Below are 6,523 nucleotides of genomic sequence, written 5' to 3'. Positions count from 1 at the left end.
TCCCTGATTTCAAGGAAGAATGCATTAAGCAGGCTGTCAGTTTCTTAAGACTGTCAAAGGTAAGGCTAAAATTTGCAAAATAACATCTGGAAAGCCCAGATATTCTAATAAGAAAAAATACTATTTTCATTCTTGAGGTTTGAAGGCTTTATCTATTGGGGTAATTAATTCAGCTTGAGGGCATGTCTTCCATTTACAAGTTATACCCGTTACCATGTGGTTCTTGGTTTAAATGGAGATCTACTTCAAGTAGTAGCTTTAGGGCTACTAAGTTTTTCTGCACTTGAAGTTTCTAGATGTTTAATTTTTGTTCTCTTACCATTCAACAGTGAATTAAATTACTGTTCTGCTTAAGGATAGAACTACAATCCAATTCATTAATCATATTGAGATTTTTAAACCTGTTCTAGTCTGTTAAGACTTGTTCTTCATAAGGCTGGAAAGTATTTCTTTCATCAAAATGGCTTAATGCCTATAAACATATTCTAATTATGTTTTCTTGGAATTAATCGAGTTCATTATGCTAAATTTGGGGTCTACATCTGAAGCTCATCTGAACTGTGAGCAACTGCCTCATTCCCTTCAGATATTACTGACAGAAAATAATGGAGTGGGACTTCCAAAAGTACCAATTTTGGGCCAAATTCTGTTCGTCTTGATGTCAGTTGGAGTTTTACTCTTCCTTCAGTGGTGTGGACTTCAGCCAAAATTGGGCACTTCTCAGAACCTTATGGTTCAGGGAAGATTTTCAAATCATGTCAGAAAAATCTACGCAAGGTGTCATTTGATTCTGTATAAATAGTATTTATTCCTTTTATTTTTAAGAGTAGATATTATTGTTGTTCCTATTTGATCTGTTTTCTGAAAGAGAGGTTTAGTGAGTATTTGGGGTGAAAGGTACTGTCAGAGGTTTGTGGCTTTTAAATGAAGAAATCCGAAGAGCCCATTCCAGACTTGAAAGCATACAATGGCTTTATACATAGAAGCCTCACCTGTACAGAAACTACAATAATATTTTTGACTGAGAACTCTCCAAGTGTTCGGTCTTTATCTCATTAGCACTGCCATGATTAATTCAGTTCTACTTCACAGGGACTGTATCTTGAGGTCCTTAACTAGAATCAGGTAAAGGATTTTTTCCTGTTATCTGACATATCACAGATTCCTAATCTTTCTCTTGAAGACAAGTGAAATCATACTTTCACTGATGTTAGATGTTAAGAATAGTCCAGAGAGAACTAGTTGAAAACAAGGGGGGAAATGCTTTACTCATTAAAACCCATGGTGTATGGTATCAATTCCATATTTTAGTGGGGCTAACCTTAAGACATCAACATCTAGGAATACTCTATCTATTGATTTGTTGTTTTTTTTTTTTTCTTTTTCTTTGCATTCATTTAGATTAACTGCTATGGAGTCAGTAGTGGAAGTGATGCAAGACAGTGCAGTTCTGGGAATTGAAAGACAAAAATAATTTCCCATGGAGGACTGGGCCTATCAATGTTTATGAATCTCACTAATTGCCTTCCAACAATGCTAAAGGCCCCTAGCTGAGATCAGTGCCTGCCAATGTCGACAGGTATATGGGGAAGGTTTCCTCTCACCTAACTCAGAACTGGGTGTCTGGCTGCAGGTAGGCGCCTAGGCTCTTATTATAATCTGTAGGGACTGATAGTTGCCTCCAGAAGTCAAGTCACTGCATCCAACCCATGACTGAGGTGTGACAAATCACCCTCTGGCATTTCCTACCTCTCTCTATTGATAACAGGAAGCCCAAATGAGGAGACACTTCTGTGAGAGGCAGCTGGAGATCAAACCCACCCAGGATGCTCTCCAGTCAGTATCTGCAGCAACAAAGAATCTTGCAGATAGACATGTATTTAAAACAGCCAGCTCACGCACTGCTGGCTGTAGGCCCCATCAGGTGAGCTCTGGGGAGTTGTTTTTGATGTTGGAGACCACAATGGGATTGTCCCAAAGCCTTCAATGGCCATGTTGTGTCACTAGTTCAGCTGCTGGGTCCCATACTGAGAGACCACTCCCCAAATTCAGAGCAGAATTGGACAGCAAAGGGTGAGGGGAGGAACCAGTACCCATATATTTGGAGGTAATGGTGTCAACGGTGTCTGAGTCCCTCAGCTGTCACCACTGGACAAGGCTGTGCTGAAGAGTCAAGGCATGAGTGCTGCTGCAACCATGAGGCATTGTTTGCCACCAAACTTGAGGCCTTGCAAGATGAAAACTCTCCTTTTGAGCTTTCCAACACGGCTTCTAAGTGGCTTGGCTGCAAGTGACTTATACAGCTGATGCATAATTAAAAAGCCATTTCCATTCATTTCTCAGGCAGTGTGCAGATTTCTCAAGTGTCCATTGGTTACTATCAGGCTTTTGCTGACAGACCATTAAACTTGCCCCTGGGCTTTAATTCTGTGCCTGCCCTTTTGTTAAGCACATGCATTTGGAGAACTGTCTGTCAATAATTACAAGGGACTGAGTCTTGGCTCTTTTATTCTGGTAGCTGCCCTGCTGCTGGAAGAAAAATCTAACAGAAACATACTGCAGCAGAGCGTTCAACACTGTGACATTGCTTGGCATGGGAGATAGCTCCTTCTGACAAGTTAAATGCTAATTTTTATTGAAGGTAACAGCGCAATGTGAAATTGGTCTCTGCACTTCACTTATGCAAGAAATTAGGAAGAAAGCCACCAGCAATTGCTGTTTCAACATTATGAACTTTACTTTACAACATGCTGTTGTACCAGAGGAAACCCTTTGATTGTTAGAAATCTGTGAGACTTGCTGATCACTGGGAAAAATGTTATTTTTTTCCTCATTTCTTTGTGGACAGCTGAAACAGTAATTATCATAGTTATAGCAATGCAGGAATAGAGTAAGCCTGGACCAGCAGTCCAAGACTTTAATTGGTCAATGACAATGTATTCTGCAGGAGGAATGTATTTTAAAGGACCAGCCCAAGACCAGGGGAGGATAACTGACCTTTCAGTGAAGAAAAGCTGCCAGCATTTTCAGCAAACCCCAGGAACAGCATCCAAATCCTGCAGTCCAATGCCCAGACTGTTTCCTATTCTCAGTTATTTTACTTTGTGTTTTGATAATTTGTGATGAATATTCACATGTCATAAAAAAGACCTTTAAATAAAATGAGATGAAACTAAAGAACACAGTGGGTATGGGATGAGAAATGAGACTTCTGTCACTCAGCTCCTAGGCCATTAGAAACATTCAGTTTTTCTCCATAGGAATCAGGATTCAGAAACTTGAAGTTTCTTCTATTTTAAGGAAGATCTCGGATCCTCATGCGCTAACACTTGTCTCCAGGGAGACTACCGGAGGAAAAACAAAATACCAAGAAATGGGAGAGAATTCAAAAGGGTTGGAAGTAAAGCATTTGTGTTAGAAATATTGATTGGTGTTTTTGGGATTTAGTTTTCCGCTCGGTACTCCAAAGGCTTTGGACATGGAGAGGTGCTCTATTACTCATCTTATCTATAAAGCTCTCCCCCTCACCACATCCTGTAACAGCAGTCGGCATGTTGTATGGTAATTAAAAGGTGATATGAATATTTGCTGGCATGCTCTATAAAATATCTCCATCGTCTTCCTGTAGCTATCAAACACATGAAAAAGAAAAGGGATATAGTATAAACAGGGAGAGAAAATGATTGTGATGGTGATTCTCTATCAGACCCTGTGAGGATTCCTGACTTTTTGCCTGAGTCCTTTCTTCTACTTCTTTTTTTTTTTACCCCACAAAAAGTAAATCATCTTAGTTTTCCTGTCTGCACTGTCTCTTAGACCAAGACAGCTAAAATCTCCAGATGCTGATGTTTTTCAGGCTTGTTTCCCATTTGGAGCCTCACGGGCAAATTACCCTGTCAATCAAGTATTTGCAGTAAGAAAATAGAGGCATTTATTCCACAGAGTTCAGGTTTCTCCAGCCTTTGTGCTGTCCAGGCCACTGGCATCTGAGACGCCTGATCTGAAGTGCAGCAGTAATTTTTGGTGCTTCTGTTGCGATGCGGTCTGTAGGGAAGGAGACCTGCCAGGTTTTCACATCACTTGGCCTTCCTGAATGGGGGAGAGAGATACCCCTCAGAGCAGTGCCCTGTATGAACAGCATGGCTGTGAAATAAGGTCACAAATCCAAGTTGGTAAAGCATTCCTTCTTTTACCAAGTGCATAACACACTAGGATTCTTTACAGACCAGGTTCTGAATTAATGGTTGCAGGAATGGATCCATGTATCAGATCTGCCAGACTCAGTGCTCTGAACCTCACAGCAGGGCAAACGATTCAGGCTGGTGGGAGGGACCTGAGCTTAGGTTGTCATGAGGCTACCTGCTCTCCATTGGCATTTCCTTGTGGGATGCATCTTGATTTCAAGCCACTAGGAACTAGTTCCTACAGGAGGCTGAGAAATAACTCTCTTGGGATTGTTTTAGATGCTGTCTATCCTCAGAAAGCTTCAGCCCTGTTTTTGATACCATTAAGCCCTCTGCACATTTCTGTAGTGATAGAGTCTGTACATTCATTGCACCAGGACTTCATCTGTGTTCCCTTTGACTGGTTTTGGATTGCTGCTTTCCCATTGCACTGAATGTCACCTTGTCCGTCTGTGGCAGCAACACAGAGGGCAGGGCACATATTCTTCACATCAGAGATGCACATGAGGGTTTGCTTCAGGAGTGCTTTGGCCTACTTTACTCACCTGAAAGCTTCAGCCACCTCTTGAATATTCACCCTTCCCTGACTCCCTTTCTCTTCCGAGTCTGGTGCATGTTTGCTTTCTGCTCTGCAGCTCTCCATCGTGCTGAGCCTGACTGTACTCAGTGATTCAGCTAAGCACTTAGGCCGGTGGCAAACTTTAAACTCAGAACAGGCTGAAGTGCTCTACTTAACAGAGATCAGATTCTTTGTGTGCTTGAAGATAAGCATTTGCTTAAGTACTTTGCTGAATCAGGACTAAACACACACATTAAATTAATCAGCAAATTTTACCCTGAAAGTGCCTATCTCTCTCTGTGGACTATAAAAGCAGGCTAGATGCCTAGTTTCGACTAGATAGCTAATCTTGAGACAGCTAGAATGAGGTGAGAGGAATCCCATCCTCTCTATCTATCTATGGTGACAGCCACTGATCTCAGCTGGTGGCCCTCTGTATTTCTTTAAGGTAATTAATGGGAATCAGAAATGATGATGGGTCCAAGTGATTGTATAGAGTGAAGCTGTGGTTCTCTCCCTTCAGCAGGATGGCACTCACTTGCAGCAGGTTTGAAAGTTAATGACCTATTTAATTCCACGCCTTGATTTCTGCTCTGCAACAGCACCGTGTGGTTTTCTAACAATCTCCTGGAAGAAGTGAGATTTTGAAGTCCCTGTGCTTTGAAGTGAGCTTCACACTGGCTTCTGAAAACTTACCAGAAAAATTCCAGCCTTGACCTAATGGTTCAAAGTGACGGAGATTGAGCTGAAACGTGACTTTAATGTTATCTCAGCTTTTTGTTTCAGTTTTGATCTTTAAACTCGGGGTTGCCACATAGTCAGGAGTGATACTGGGCTTCAGCCAGACCTGCCAGTGGCACAAAGGCATGAAACACCACATGCACAGTAACTCAAGAGTGTTTGAAATGCTTGTGTACCTGCAGAGATCCCATTTTATAATGCAAAATTCCAGTCTTGGATGTCAACATAATAATTTAAAACTGAGATCTCAGGAAAATGCCCTATGTGAAAGAGCATGTCAGTTTTAGAGTGAATGAGTCTTGCATCTGGACTCTCACATTATGGATCCTGCAGCATCTAGTCCTGATGTGTTTGCAAGTCTCGGATCACTGTGGTCAGGGAGAGCAGATGGTCTATTGCTCCATTGCTTGAGGGAATCATCAAAATATTTCCCCTCTCTTGTCCTTTCATTCTTTCACTCTGCTTTGCGTGCCCCTTTTTGTTTGTATTCACTTTCTGCCTGTCCTTCTGTCTTCTTTTCTCCTGCCATAATACCCTGCTCTCCAAACAGGACCCTTCCTTCTTCTTGGTAGGACAAGAGGTGATGGCCTCAAGATGCACCAAGGGAGGATAAGATTGGATATCAGGAAAAATTTATTCTCAGAAAGTGGTGCAGCATTGGCACAGCTGCTCAGGGAGTGGGGTGCTCCAGAGCTGTGGCACTGAGGAACGTGGATGGGAATGTGGTGGGGATGGGCTGGGGTTGGGCTTGGTGATCTTAGCGGAATTTTCCAGCCTTAATGCTTCTATAATTCTATGATTGATCTGGATATGATGATCTTCACTTGGCTTATCCTGGATAGAAGGAGCTCCATTCATCTTTTTCCACTGGTTACCTGCACAAAACAGTCCTACCAGCTGGGTAGCTTTTTAACCACCAGTACTCCTTGCCTTTCTCTTGTGATGCTCAGCATTCTCTTACTATTCATCACTAACAATAATTGCAATTCTGGTAGTGGAAAGACCTGGGGTTTCCACCGTGCAATGGTTCATTTTAAAA

The 6,523-nt window shown here is 42.0% G+C and overlaps 1 long non-coding RNA gene across 1 annotated transcript; it reads left to right on the top strand.

Annotated features, from left to right (window-relative positions):
* Window positions 1-1,328: 1,328 nt before the first annotated feature.
* Window positions 1,329-3,767, top strand: LOC107320560. Its single transcript, XR_001558314.2, has 3 exons — window positions 1,329-1,633; window positions 1,769-1,924; window positions 2,948-3,767. It is a non-coding gene; the product is annotated as an uncharacterized LOC107320560 (long non-coding RNA).
* Window positions 3,768-6,523: the final 2,756 nt, after the last annotated feature.

This window comes from Coturnix japonica, chromosome 14, assembly GCF_001577835.2.
Source record: "Coturnix japonica isolate 7356 chromosome 14, Coturnix japonica 2.1, whole genome shotgun sequence".
Classification (NCBI taxonomy): Eukaryota; Metazoa; Chordata; class Aves; order Galliformes; family Phasianidae; genus Coturnix; species Coturnix japonica.
This window is presented reverse-complemented; position numbering and strand designations above follow the sequence as displayed.